The sequence below is a fragment of the Pipistrellus kuhlii genome, unplaced genomic scaffold, assembly GCF_014108245.1.
Source record: "Pipistrellus kuhlii isolate mPipKuh1 unplaced genomic scaffold, mPipKuh1.p scaffold_m20_p_2, whole genome shotgun sequence".
In the NCBI taxonomy this organism is placed as follows: domain Eukaryota; kingdom Metazoa; phylum Chordata; class Mammalia; order Chiroptera; family Vespertilionidae; genus Pipistrellus; species Pipistrellus kuhlii.
The window spans coordinates 139063065-139077345 of NW_023425515.1; positions in this window are offsets into that span (position 1 = coordinate 139063065).

Below are 14281 nucleotides of genomic sequence, written 5' to 3' on the forward strand. Positions count from 1 at the left end.
CATTTATTGAGTGGTTATTCTGTGCCAGGCATGGTTCTAAGCATTTGCCAGGTGTTTACACAGTTAGTTCTCACTACAACACAGTGAGGCAGATAACATCACTGCCACAAGTTTGCAGATGAGGAGACCAAGACAAGAGAGGTCAGGCAAGCTGTCAAAGTTGTCAGGCAAGTCACTCGTCACATGGTTGATAAGAGGGATTGGAATCCAGGCACTCCGGTTGGGAAATCCCCTGTTATTAATTCAGTCCTGTGCCTCATAGAGTATGGTGATAACTAGGTGAGATAACTCCCATAACATGCCTAGTGATGGGGTTCAGGACATGCTATCCCAAATGATGGCACCTTGGCATATGGAATATTTTGAGCCCGAAGAGTCTGAGAAAACAGCAGAAGCAGGTCAGAGTCCTTCCCTCCCAGCCCTCTTCTTTTGTCCTGACAGAGGCCATAAAACCCTTGTATAGGAGATGCTATCCCTATGACTGGAGGAAAGAAGCATCCTTATCTCAGGAGAAAAAAAATGGATGCCAAGAAGAATCCCGCACACAGGCATTGTTAAATATATTCTACCCTCACCCCTCACCCCCCCACACACACCCTTCACCAAACTTTCCTCATTCTCCTTGGCTATCATATTTTTTCCATGGCTGCCTACATTCATCAAGCCCAGCAGAAACAGAGTCAGGTCTAACTGTTTCTTTAGGTTTTCACTTCCTTATGCAGTCTCCCATGTCATGTGTACTTTGTATTAAATAAACATATATTTTCATCCTGTTAAATTGTATTTTTCAGTTTATTTTTCAGAACCAGTAAGGTCCAGGAAAACTTTTTCGTCTCCTCTAGTAGTAAAATATCAGAAATGGACTAAGTATTGATTTGAGTAAAGCTTCACACAGAAAAGCAGAAATACTCGAGGTAGAGAAAGAATTCGAAGCCAAGTCATCTGAAAGCTCTTGAATCCCACACTTAGGGAGTAGGTTTGACATTTTCCAGTTGGCAAATTTTAATTATATGTGGGATTGCAACAGGCTTGAGTTGTGATTTAGAAAGATTCATCTTGTAGGGTAGATCAGTTTAAAAAGGGAGAGAATGAGTAAAGACCAATTAGACTTTTGTTGTAATAGTCACCAAACGGGCGGGAACAAAGGTGGTGGCAGTGGAGATGGAAAGGAGGAAAGATGTAAGAGGATTGCAGACACTAAGATGAAAAGCGAAGCAAACAAAAGATGACTCAGGTTTCGAGGCTGGGTGTCTGGGAGAAGGCTGCTGATGCCATTAATAGAATGCAGAAATCATGGGGAGAAGCTGGGCCTTGAGGGGGAAAATGATGAATGAGTTTTTTCACAGATTGAGTGTGAGATGATGACAAATAATTTAGGTGGAGGCCCACAGTAGGCAATCAGCTTGGCAGAAACTCAGCTTCATATAACAAATACACAATAATATCTATACTTTTTTTTCTCATAATATCCTTTTGATGAATATTATGAGCACATACCCAATCATATATGCAAACATATATACATATATATTTATGAAGTACTTGTACGTATTTCTATACATTATAAAATATGCACATATAAAACAATCAATAGAAATAAAAATTCTACTCCCCTCCCCCCCATTCCACATGGATGTTTCTGAATACCCTCTGAAACATGGACCCTGTTGTGGAGATGACTGCAATATTTTAGATCCTTTTCCAGTGTTGGGAGGGAGCTTAAATGACTAAACAGAGTGATCTTCTATTGCTACTTCTCTTGTGAATGAAAACCTCACCTTTTCAAGATCTCTTGACAGGGCACATGGGGGGAAAAGGATTAAAGATTTCACTGTCCTACAAACTCTTGTTTGTGTACACAAAAGCCTGTGTATAGGATGTTCAATGTAGAACTGTTAAAGGTGAAAACAATCTTAAGGTTCATCAGAAGGGGAAAGAGAATATAAATTATAATTATAAAATATAATACAAATAATCCTATATAATAAAAGCCTAATTTGCAAATTTTCCTCTCGAATTAGAGTTCAACCAAGAGTTCAACCATTTGCTATGATGTGCGATTACCACCAAGGGGCGTCAAGGAACATGGTGGGCATTGGTGATGCAGTGCTAACAGCACGCAGCAATGGAGGTTCTGTGGACCCCAAAGGGCCTCAAGGAGAGCGGGACTGTGATGGGATGGTGGAGCAGATTCTTGGGTGGCACCAGGCCAAGTGAATACAGGGGGGGCAGATCGCAATAATGGGCAACAGTGGGGGGTGGGGCTGCCACCAGACTCCCAATTGCTGAGGGACTGGAACCCCTGACCAGTCCCGATAGATTGCCCTGCAGGCAGGACAGTGGAAAAGGTGAGGAGGCAACGTCAGGCCAAGAGGGGTGCCAGGTGGAGCTGTAGGGCTGTGAGGCCTTGGGTGGGAGCTGGAGCTCCAAGCCTGGGGGAGAAAGCTGGGGCCCGATCCCTGCAGGCCACCCCAAGCGACCTCACCTGTGCATGAATTCATGCACCAGGCCTCTAGTAAATTATAAATCATCATTCTGTGGAATAAAGAATTAAGTTAAATCTACATGTACATGTAGGACTCTCCATGACATATTTGTAGTAAATAATTTGCAAGAGAGACAATGTCTTGATAAGGAATACCTCATGACCTATGAAGTATTTTGAATATGAATATTATATTATTATATTATATTTACACATACATATATATTTGACATTGAATTTGAAAATTTGAATTACCCTTTAGATCAACTACCAATTTATAAAAATTACAGAAAATGAAAGAATATGTTGGATAACATCAAGAGAATGCAATCAGTGAAATCCAAACTGACAAGATCTGTTTAAGACAGATGATAAAATGATTTGGTTTATTCAACAAATTGCAATAATTAAAAACAAACAATCAAGAAAAAGCTGGAAGGGACGTATGATTAAAAGACTTTAAAAATTCAAAACTGGCAAAACTATAGTATTTAAAGGTGATCACTTGAGTAATAGATTACTCCCTCTGTATTTTATATTTTTGTACAGTAATGTGTTCATGGGCTATTTGTGTAATTAAGTATAACATTAAAAGAGAAAAAGACAGGAACATAGTACATATTAGGTGATTTGTTGGAATGAAAGTTCTAGGTGTATGTTAGAGTGATTTTGTTACTTATTAACAAAGCCGAAGCTAGATTACATTTATAAGGTTACTAGAGGCCCAATGCATGAAATTCATGCAAGAGTAGGCCTTCCTTCCCCCAGCTGCTGGCACTGGCTTCCCTCTGGCACCCAGGACCTGGGCTTCCCTCAAAACCCCAGCTTTGTCTGGAAGGACATCTGGTCTAATTAGCATATTATGCTTTTATTATTATAGATTGTGCTCAGAGATTCATAACTATAAAACTTTCAGTTAGGAACCTGTAGAAATGTAGTTTACTGAAATGAATTTAGTGAAACGTAGTTTACTGAAATGAATTTAGTGAAATGAATTAGCTATAAAGTTCGTTTCCTCTGAAATTTCTCAATTTTCTTTCTTTCTTTCTCTTTCTTCCTTCCTTCCTTCCTTCCTTCCTTCCTTCCTTCCTTCCTTCCTTCCTTCCTTCCTTCCTTCCTCTCTCTCTCTCTCTCTCTCTCTCTCTCTCTCTCTCTCTCTCTCTCTCTCTCTCTTTCTTTCTTTCTTTCTTTCTTTCTTTTGAACTCCCAAATAGCACGGGTAATTTATTATTATTATTATTTGCTATCTCTGACCCTTGGGGATAGATCCTAAAATTATATAACAAAATGGGCATTAGTCATGTACAGGAAAGTTATTATCTACTGAGATGAAAATTGCCTGGTTGATGACAGGAGTGTTCTGTTAGTCAAACTGATGCCAAAACATGACAAACTAATGTCAAAATATAATGAACATCCAGTTCTAAAGGATGATTAAGCTCAAGTGCAGGGGAACCTAGCAATTACGGAGAAAACTAATATTGTTTTGGTATTCTTCATTTCCCACATTTGCTTCAGGCCTTTTTTTTTTTTTTTTTTTTTTTTTTCCAGACTCATATCTTTATTTGGTTGCTTTGTATAAGTTCTCAGAAAATTTGGCTTGTTGAACCACCATTATAAACAAAGGCCATTGTTTTATTAAGCTTATTGGCCATAGAAGTATTTGATTTGTGGGTAAGTACTTGTTAATCTGCTAGCAAGATTCTGCCCCAATACACTTTTTAGCAGCTCTTTTCAACATATTTTGGGTTGACATTTATATGCCAATAGAGATTATAGGAGTTGTACACTTTGGTGTTTTTTCTAATTCTTGTAACTAGTCAAGAACTCTAAACTGAAATGAAGGAAGAAAAAAAAACAGTGCACATCGTTCCTTTTCCACGACCAACAATTTCCATGCTATTTTGCAAATATAGGACAGCTGCTTTATTGAGCTAAAAAAAACACTACAAAATGTAATGATAGTACTTTGGACTCTATTCTGATCTCCCTTAAACTCAACACAGCTTGGATTTTTCAGTAATTTTAATGAAAATGTGGCATGGCACATCTCTCTCATTTAAATTATGCACTGTCAGTATTTTCCTTCTTTGCAACTGAAGCACTTCTTGGGAAACATGCCAGGTACGAGAGGAGAGGGTGAGAGCCCAAAATAGAAAAGGGGGGTGGAGAGGGAGGGAAGAACTGGACTAAACAAACACACTCTTCACACAGCCATGTTTTTAAAGACTTGCAAATTGCGGGGAAATGGGGTACAGAAGTTCAAGGAGGATTAAGGTAGCTTTAGCAAGCCTACATGCAGCTAAACGTAGGTCAAAATAGGGCTACAACTCTACCTTAACAACCTTTCCACACATAAAATCTGCTGATTTGTTAAAAAAACAAAATCTAACACAAGATTTCATTCATTTTACTATGATATCAGAGTACATCTTTTTTTTTTTTAATATATTTTATTGATTTTGTACAGAGAGGAAGGGAGAGAGATAGAGAGTTAGAAACATCGATGAGAGAGAGTCATCGATCAGCTGCCTCTTGCACACCCCCTACTGGGGATATGCCCGCAACCAAGGTACATGCCCTTCACCGGAATCGAACCCGGGACCTTTCAGTCCCCAAGCCGACGCTCTGTCCATTGAGCCAAACCGGTTTCGGCCAGAGTACATCTTATTACTGCTTAGCTACTTAGGACTTGATAGTCAGTGTAAAAGTCAGTATTCTGTGACTTCTTGATGCCTGTGACAATTTCTCAATTAACAAATCCTTCTTCCTTTACCTGCTCTGCTCCCCTTATGCTTCCCAAGCAAAGATCAATCATTTATTTTACAAGTATTTGTTAGAGCCTGCATGAAGAACAAAACAGAGTGGGTCCCAATTTATTGTCATGTATGTCCATCTTTTGAAGAATTCACATATTCACAGAAATGAAATTCCCTTGAGGAGAGATGACTATATATATATATATATATATATATATATATATATATATATGGAATTGCGGGGGTGGAGGGTGGGGGCAGACATATGTGATGCTTTAAACAATAAAGGTTTTTTAAAAATTTAATAAGAATAAAATAAAATAAAATAAAATAAAAAATAAAATACAGGAGCCATATTTCTATTAGTGAGAAATAGCCATATCGATTTGGTACCATTTTATAAAGCACTCTTCACGTTTAATCCTCCCCTTAGCCTGGCATGGTAAGTATTGTAAATCAATCTACTTTACTGATTGGGAAGGAGTTTTAGACAGGTTAGGGAAACTGGTGGTCGTCATTGCAGAGCTACAGCATGAGTGTGCGTCTTCTGCCTGGAATTAGTGCTGCTCTCATTATGGTGCAGTGGTTGAGAACATGTGTCCTAGAATCCATGGGATTTAGGTATGACTGCAGATCTGCCCCTTACCATGACCTTGGGAGAAAAACCATTCTAAACCTGTTTTTTTCTAAAATGGAGATCATGGTAGAATCTCCCTCAGAGGGCTGTGGGAAAATGTCAATAATATAAGACTTGTGCTTAGCACATAGTCCAGACGCAGAAAGGGTTACCTGGAATAGATTAACCCATCCTTCAAGCAGGATCAGAAATTCCCTGTCAGCTACTTATAAGACATCTTTAAAAATGAAGAAACTCCAGTTGGGTGGCGTAAGAGAAACAAGATGTCTGGGATTAACTATTAGTGTAGCTGACTAGTGCTGAGAGCAGGGAGTGCCCAAGGAAGTCCTGGGCCTCAGCTCAAAAACACCTTTTCCGCATATTAAGAGATTCCTTTAGGATAAGTCAACAGATGCTTTCAAATGCAAAGCTTTTTAGGTTTGCATTTAGGGTAGGAGGAGCAAAGTGAAAGTGTTTATCAGAGATCTTCCTGTTATACATTTCTTTAGTCAAATACTACCTTATTTGAGATCTCCTGCACAGCTGGAAGAAAGGGGTTTCTGGTCCACTTTAGGAGAGGGAAAGCTCAGGAAGAGAGATCAGGTGGAAGGTTGAATGCCTCTGGCCAGGATGGTGGAAGCCGGAGAGCTCTGAGTGTTTGGATGAGGAAAGGCAGGACATTCCAAGACAGGGAAGAAAAATCTGGAAAATGTGGGAGAGCTCCAAAATGAATGTCCTTTATTTTGCAATTTCGGTGGAGAGTGTGAACTGCCTGGTGCCAATAAAAATGTTCTCCTGGCTTGTCTTTGGCACTGCTGGTGTGGGGCTGCGTGGGAATACCTGGTGAGGGCAAGCCCGACCATACAGCTGGCGCTCTGGTTCCAGGTGTCCAAGGGACTGTGCGGGGCTGATATTGTCCCGGAGGAAGAGACCGGGTGCTGAGCTTGTTTTCTCCCTGAAAACTGCTTGCATTCATCACTTGAATTACACCTTTAAATGTCTTCTCTGAAATATTTCAGGCTAGGAAGCCCAGGAATACCTCTTCCCCTCTACTACTTAAAGGGCTGGTTAGAACAAAACCTGAGGCTTATGGGAATGTCACTGTGTAACATGGATCTTAAGAGCTGTGCAAAGCCCCCAGGTAAGCTATCCTTCTTGGAGGATCAGAAATTCAGTTCTACAATATTTGAGCCTATTAACTCTTCAATCCCCTGTCCTTGTCTACAGCAATTTGTCCTCGTGGCATTACATTTTAATTGCAATTAAACTGGCATCTGTTCCTGATTTTGTGCCCGTTATTCTGGGAGAAGGAAGATGTGTCTTCTCTTTGTTTTGCCTCAGTAAACAGAAAGGATTTATAAAGTGTTTGTCTCCAACACGTGGATGCACTCAGGGGTGAGCAGCTGGGGGAGGTCCGTGGCCAAAGGCAGAGATCCCTGCACTGGGCCTAGAGTTCTCAGTGTGAATCCCAGCTCTGTCCCCTGTTTGATCTGCAGTTTTCAAGTCTGTGGAATGAATGAGTGGATTTTTGGTGGTCTGTGGCTCTAATCCTCTGAGTTGGCAGGATCCAGTCATCCTTGCTATGAAGGTGATTTTTAGTTCAATTCTAAATTAGCAGCCATCACCCCTTAGTTATGATCTCACTGCTGCTTCTGAGACATAGCAGGCATTTGCTTTGAAATCCATTTTTCCCCCAGCCTCTATTTAGAAGCAGAAATCTCCAAATGCTAGCTTATCGACTACTCCTATCATTCCCACATTTGGTTTCTTTTGCATTTGCCACCCAGTGACCCACATCTAAATAAGTGGAAGTTGCATGAAAAGAAAAAAGGCAGAAAGTTAAGTTAGAGCTGAACTGTAGATCAATGGCTGCAATTTTACCCCAAAGCAGGGCTGTGCTTTTGGAAGGACTAAGATTTATTGGTTTCTACACATGAAGATGTAAAATGTGCTGTTATCGCATCTCCCCAGAATGTGTACTGGCACCAGCCCGGGAAACTGCATGGAGTAGCAACTTCCTAGTTGCATTGTCAGTCCCACCATCCATTTTGTGAGTCTAAATTCCACCACATTACCACACAAAGAGATGCTGTCTTGTTGGCATGAACCTTGAACTATTAGGCATTATGAGTGATATTGCTATGACATACAGACTTCCATATTTAAATGCAGTGAAATATCACGGCATTCAGAATTCTGCATTTAAACACAATGTAAACTTTCATTTATGTATTCACTTAAGATATGATTATTAAGTTGGTATAGTATACTGTGAAATGGTGGAGGCAGATTATGTGCTAGAAAGAGCCTGGATGCTGGATGCAGAAATAATTTGTATGAATTTTGTTGCTGCTGCTAAGTTTACCTTGAACATGATACTTTCACTGAGTTTCAACTTCCTCTTAGGAGCAACCATATTTATCTCACAAGACCTTTGCGAGGCATGTGTGGGCATTCAAAAATATTGTTTTATTTACTTAATAATAAGGACTGCCCCCACTTTAGAGTTGAGAAACATATTTGCACATATAGAATAGCATTTTAATCTTGTACTGTTGATGAGAATATACTGGTGGAGTCAGATCAGACCTTGGTTCAGCAACTTCAGTACTTGATATCTGGCTAAGAAAGAATTCAGAGCCAAGTCTCAAGCTGTAGGAGAAAGTTTCTTTAATAGGGGTCTCAAACTCAATCAGAGAAGGGGCCAAAATCTAAAATCCAGCCTAAATCACGGGCCGAATGGTTTACTGAACAGTCATAAACTGTCATTGTGATGGAAACGCAGCGGAGTGCAGTGATGACAGCGTGGTGCGGGCCACATTGCAAGGCCTGGCAGGACAGATTTGGCCCGCGGGCCTTGTGTTTGACACATGTGCTTTAGAAAGTCACAGAGGTAGAAAAAAAATGAGCTACAGAAGCAAAAGAAGGGCCCTTGGAATTTAGGAGAAAGAAGGTAAAGGTACTATACCTGGAGAGGAAGTGGAGGGGGACAGGAAGTGCACCAGTGTGCTAGAGAGAGAGAGAGAGAGAGATAGAGAGAGAGAGCGAGCGAGCGCAAGAGAGAGCGGGAGCACTGGGTCTTTTGATTTGCCGGTATTTATCTGGAGGTCTCAAGGGAAAATCCCAATAGAATATTCACCAGCTTTCCAGGTGTGTCCTTTCAGGGTCATGGCCTACTGATAGGTTGGCACCAGGGCAGGAGGTCATTAATTAATGCAACTGGTCCTAAGGTATCACTTGCCTGGATCTGAAACACAACTGAGGCCTAGATGTGTTTGATATGGGCCAGAAATTCATTGTCCTGGGGGCTTAATGCTTAAGGGCTATTCTCTAGCCATCTTGTGTGTTCCCCTTCTGAAGGCATCTAACCAGAATGACTAGCAACAGGCCAGGAACCACATTACCAGTGATATGAAAGGTGAGGGGATCTAAAACACATGACCAGAGATATGCTAGAAAAAGCAAGGTTATTCTGGGGATGATGTCCTTGTTTCTCCAGTTTTGTCCATTGGTAAGCATCCGGGGCTTCCACCACTGGTGACCTTCTGTACCTGGCCCATCCCATTGTCCTTGCTCATGACTGTCTAACTGCCTACCACAATACTACCTTGGGAGGCTGCTAAAGCTTGTTAACATGTTAACATATAAGAAAATTGAGGTCCAGAGTACTTGGAATCAGACTTTTCTTCAAACTAAATTCTAGACCCAAAGGCTTCCTCAGAGGTAGCATATTTGCTACTGAAAAAAAAATGGACCTGCTGAGTGGTTGAAAGCTCTGCCTTCTCTCATAAGCTTGGAGGAAGATATTTCTGAGCAGTAAATATGCAACTATGCCTCACTGGGGTTCCTGTTAATATAAGTGAGATTTGCTGCAGAATTCTAATATTTCATCTTCCCTCAACAGCCATAACACATTGCCTTTCAGGAGGGAGCTTAGTGCATTTGCTACTTGAAGAATTCTCTGATATTGAGATGATCTGAGTAGCAATCAGCATAAACAAGTGTTTCCTAACCAGAACATCATGATTTTCCATCTATCACTAAGTCACTCCTAGTGGATCATGACAGGGTCATTAATAGTGTGATTTCTGAAGCTATGAAAGCCTCCTAGTCTAAGAAATAATTCTCCCTCTATATATAAGTCTTTAAGTTGCTCTACAGTCTAATTGTATCTCCTGCAATTAGTGATACAACTTGAAATGCAAATACCCATAAGAACAGTAAGTAAATTGACATATTTGTTTTGAGGCACGTGATACCAGGTTCTTTCCTGAGGAAAGATTTATTGGAAGGAAGAACAATGTGTAAACTCCTAAAAGGGAGTTGGGAAGGTTAGAGACCAGAAACTGTGATAAGAAGGTCTTGTACAGAAAGGAATGATTGAAATTAAGGATGGGATAATATTTTTACCTCTTTGACTTTTTTGATAACATGAAGTATTGACTAAAGTGTGGAGTTCTCTCATTCTCTGCTGGCAGGGAGAATGAGTTGGTACATTGACTTTAGAGAGTGAATTAGAAGTATATTAAAATTAAATTTCATCTCAATATCTAACCAAAGGAACATCATATATATGACCAAAGAGACACATGCTAGGATATCCAATACATCATTCTTTATTATAGGAGAAGAGAAACAGAAACAGTCTAAATGTCCAGCAAAAATAGAATAATTTCACTGAATAGAATGAAGTCATATTATGATAGAATAGATAGTAGTTGAAGAGAATGGAGACAATATATATTGATATGGAAAGTAAATGTAATATAATCAGATACCAGAGAAACTGCCTTGCACTTTCAAACTTTTGGGACATTAAAAGGAGGAAAAATAACCTTTGAACTGGGCTGAAAGCATCATTGCAGTCCTCACAACTCTTTGCTAGGACTACTGGACTGAAAATTAAAGACATTCTTTAGAATTAGCATCACCGCTGTTAGCTTATCTGCACATATAAAAAGCCCTTCCTTAGCATCTTAACACTCATAAAAATTCCTTCCTTCAATTCATGTACTTATTCCCTTGCTTCCTCAAAACTACCTTTTCCTTTACCTCCTCATGTGTACACTATTTGGGTTGCTGCCTGAATTAGTGCTTCTCTTTTGGATCTCAAATGCTTGTTATCTCTCATTTCAGCCTTTTATTTCTAGGTTAACAGATAGTTAATACACATTGTGAAGTTAATGAAATAATGATACATTCCCTTAAACCATCTATATATATATATATATATATATATATATATATATATATATACACACACACACACACACATACACACACACACACATGCATTCTGGAAGATATTAAGATATATACTCAAAATGGATAAAAATAATGACCTCTAGATCTGGGGTTGGGGGGTAGTAGATGAAAGAGGTTTTAGTACCGTAAATGGAATATTTTACTGGAATGTTATCAGGCATTTAACAAAAAGGATGCACTGTTCATGTGTTAAAACCTAAAAATCAAAAGTGAATCATTGCATGTGAGAGCTACAAGGATTCAAAAAGTTTTCAGCACAAGCCACTCCTCTCTTCTTAAGCATGGAGAATTTGCTGAAGGTCACATTGCTTATTATTGCTGCAAATGGACTGCTATTTTTCATCTGACTTTTGCTGTATCCACCCCCCCACCCCCCCCCAATTTGGAACTCAGGAAAAATTTAAAACTTGCTAAAGTTCCTTGCTATGCAAATGTAAGGTGTTATTATTCTTATGAATGTGGGGTAAGGAGTTAGGACAAGGACAACTTTTGACTTTGAAGACAAAACACAGACTTCACATTTTACTTTGGGGCTGGTTAGAAGAGTCCATTTTATTATGCACTTTTAAAATTTTCAGCTACAAAAGTAGAAATTACTAAGAAGTGTGGGAGAACAGGCAAGAGAATGACTCTTAGATGTGTTCTTTATGGTTTTGCACTTTAATAATATCAGCTGAAGCCCTGATAGCAACAAATGAAAATGGATTTGCAAAGAAAATTTATTAAATTTTATTTAATTAAACAACTAAAGAGCATTTGACTATAGTGTAGTGGTATGTGCATTCCAGATAAGATGATCTGGTTTATCCCAGTTTGCCCCATAAAAGTTGTGTAAAAAATATGAATACAGCTTTACCTCATTTCATTGTGCCTTGGTTTATGATGCTTAGTGGATTTTTAATTTTACAAATTGAATGCCAGACCCTCCACCAGCAAAAACATGACTCATTTCATGACATGAGCAGAGCAAGGACGATGGGGCAGCTCATCAGTGTGGAAAGGCCCAGGTGCCTAGCAAATTGTATGGTGGGGCCTCGCCCTCAGGGTGACTTTTCCTCCCTTAGCATATTGCTGGTCACTTGGTTTGGACCCCCTGACCTGTCCTCCCCAGAGATAACATCCAGGCCTCAGTTGTATTTCAGCTCCAGGCCCCAAAAAGTAATAAAACCATCCACTGCTGACGTCAGGACCAGCTGCATTGAATAATGTCCCCCTGCCCTGGTGCCGGCCAATCCATCAGGGGAGACCACAGCCCTGAAAGGACACACCTGGAAAACTGCTAAATATTCAATGAAGATCATTCCCTGGGACCTCCCCTAAGATCTCAGCCCTTAAAACGCTTAGGATAGAGAACCCAGTACACCCTTCCTCCGGGAACACACCTGGGCCTTTCCTCTTCTCTCCCCCAAGCACTTACCATTAGCCTCCTCACTCCCAAGCTCCGAGGGCCTTTCCTTTACCTGCATAACTTGTTTCCTAAGCTCCTTTCTTCTAGGAATTACTTTTTCTACCTCTGTAATTTATCCAGTATCTGTAAATGTTCTCTTACAGTTTGGGCCTTGCTCTGAGTTCTTTCCTAGTGAGAACTCAAGTACCCGAGGTTGCTGAACCCAGGTTTGACTTGACCCCACCTGGTGTTGTTTCCAGCCCTACAACAACACTCCTTTTATTGTGGTGGTCTGGAAGGGAACCTGCAATATCTCTGAGGTATGCCTGTGTGGTATGCGAAGAATGATACCTTCTTATTCAGGTTGCTGGTAAAAATAGACATACGATAAAATGTGTGACCAAAGCTGCCAAAGTGATAAAAGTACACTATTCTTGTAGAACTGGATTCTATTATGCTGCGGGGGTTCAGAATGAGTCACCCTAGGTTGTGGCATGCAGATTGTTTTGAGCTAAAAAGGCAACTTTGGCTACAGACTCAAGAACTTCTGTGCCCTTGCTTAACTACCTACAAGAACTTGCCTTGCCCATAATAAACGATTATTGCAGATAAACTCTGTTGACATACCTATAGGGCAGGGCAAACTTCTGTCTGTATTTACTAAGTATCTGCTTCTCTTATCCTGCAAAGTCCCGTGGAAGCCCCCAAGGTGCATTACCTCACCCGAAGCTCAGGATCTTACATAGCTCAATCCCCCTTGTTATCTCTGAACCTCTCCTGCGTGTGGGGTCTCTGATTTTCTCAGGCGTGTGGGGTGCCCATACATATGTATGTATTAAATTTGCTTCTTTCTCTTGCTAATCTGTCTCATTTGATTATTAGACCAGCTGGAAGAACCCTGAGGGTAAAGGAAAAAAAATTTTTTTTCTCTATCACAGTACTGTTGGACAGTACTCTTATTTGAGAGCTTTTGCAAATTAAACACAAAGAGGAAGATGAGCTGTAGAGGGGATAACAGGGAATGCGTGGCATGTTTTGGAGAACTGAGATAAAGAATCAGAATTTTGGAACTTGAAGAAGTTTAGAGACGTTTTGAGTCATTCCAACAGCCTCATTTTACAAATAAGAAAAAAATGGAGAGCCCGAGAGGGTAAATGACTCGCCTAGAGTCACTCAGCGGGAGAGAGCCAAATCTTCCCAGTTTCACTCAGCTGCTTTGTCTTCAGAAAATTCAGTGACAGGGTTCTTTTGAAAGTAAGAATGCAAACGTTCTATCTGCTTCCCTAGAGGATGCTGGAAAACAATCAACTGTGGTACATTATGTAAATGTTGCTCAGTGAGTGAGAGGATTTTATTGTTTACCCCGACAATGTGCTGTCAACTCTTCAACCCTTTGTTAAGTCATCAGTTTGACCTATTGCTGTTAATGCCAGTCGGGGCTGGGACTATTCCAGCTCTAAGTTCTTCTGGTGCAAAAATATGAGCGGGTGAAGAAAAGTCCAAGACTTGGAAATGAGACCTTGGACTGGTTAAGTGATGTCACTTCACATTCTGCCATCAGAAAACTGTTCTCTATCTTAAAAAAAATTTTTTTTTAAATTTCCCAATTAGTTTTTCTCGATAGGGTTGCCAGATGTTCAGTAACTGGAATTACACAATCCTATAAGTTTGCTGTCTGGTATAATGAAAAACATAGAGAGGTTAAAACAATTCTTTAGATTTAAAAAATTGAATTAAAGTCCTGGTCAGTGTGGCTGAGCTGATTGGAT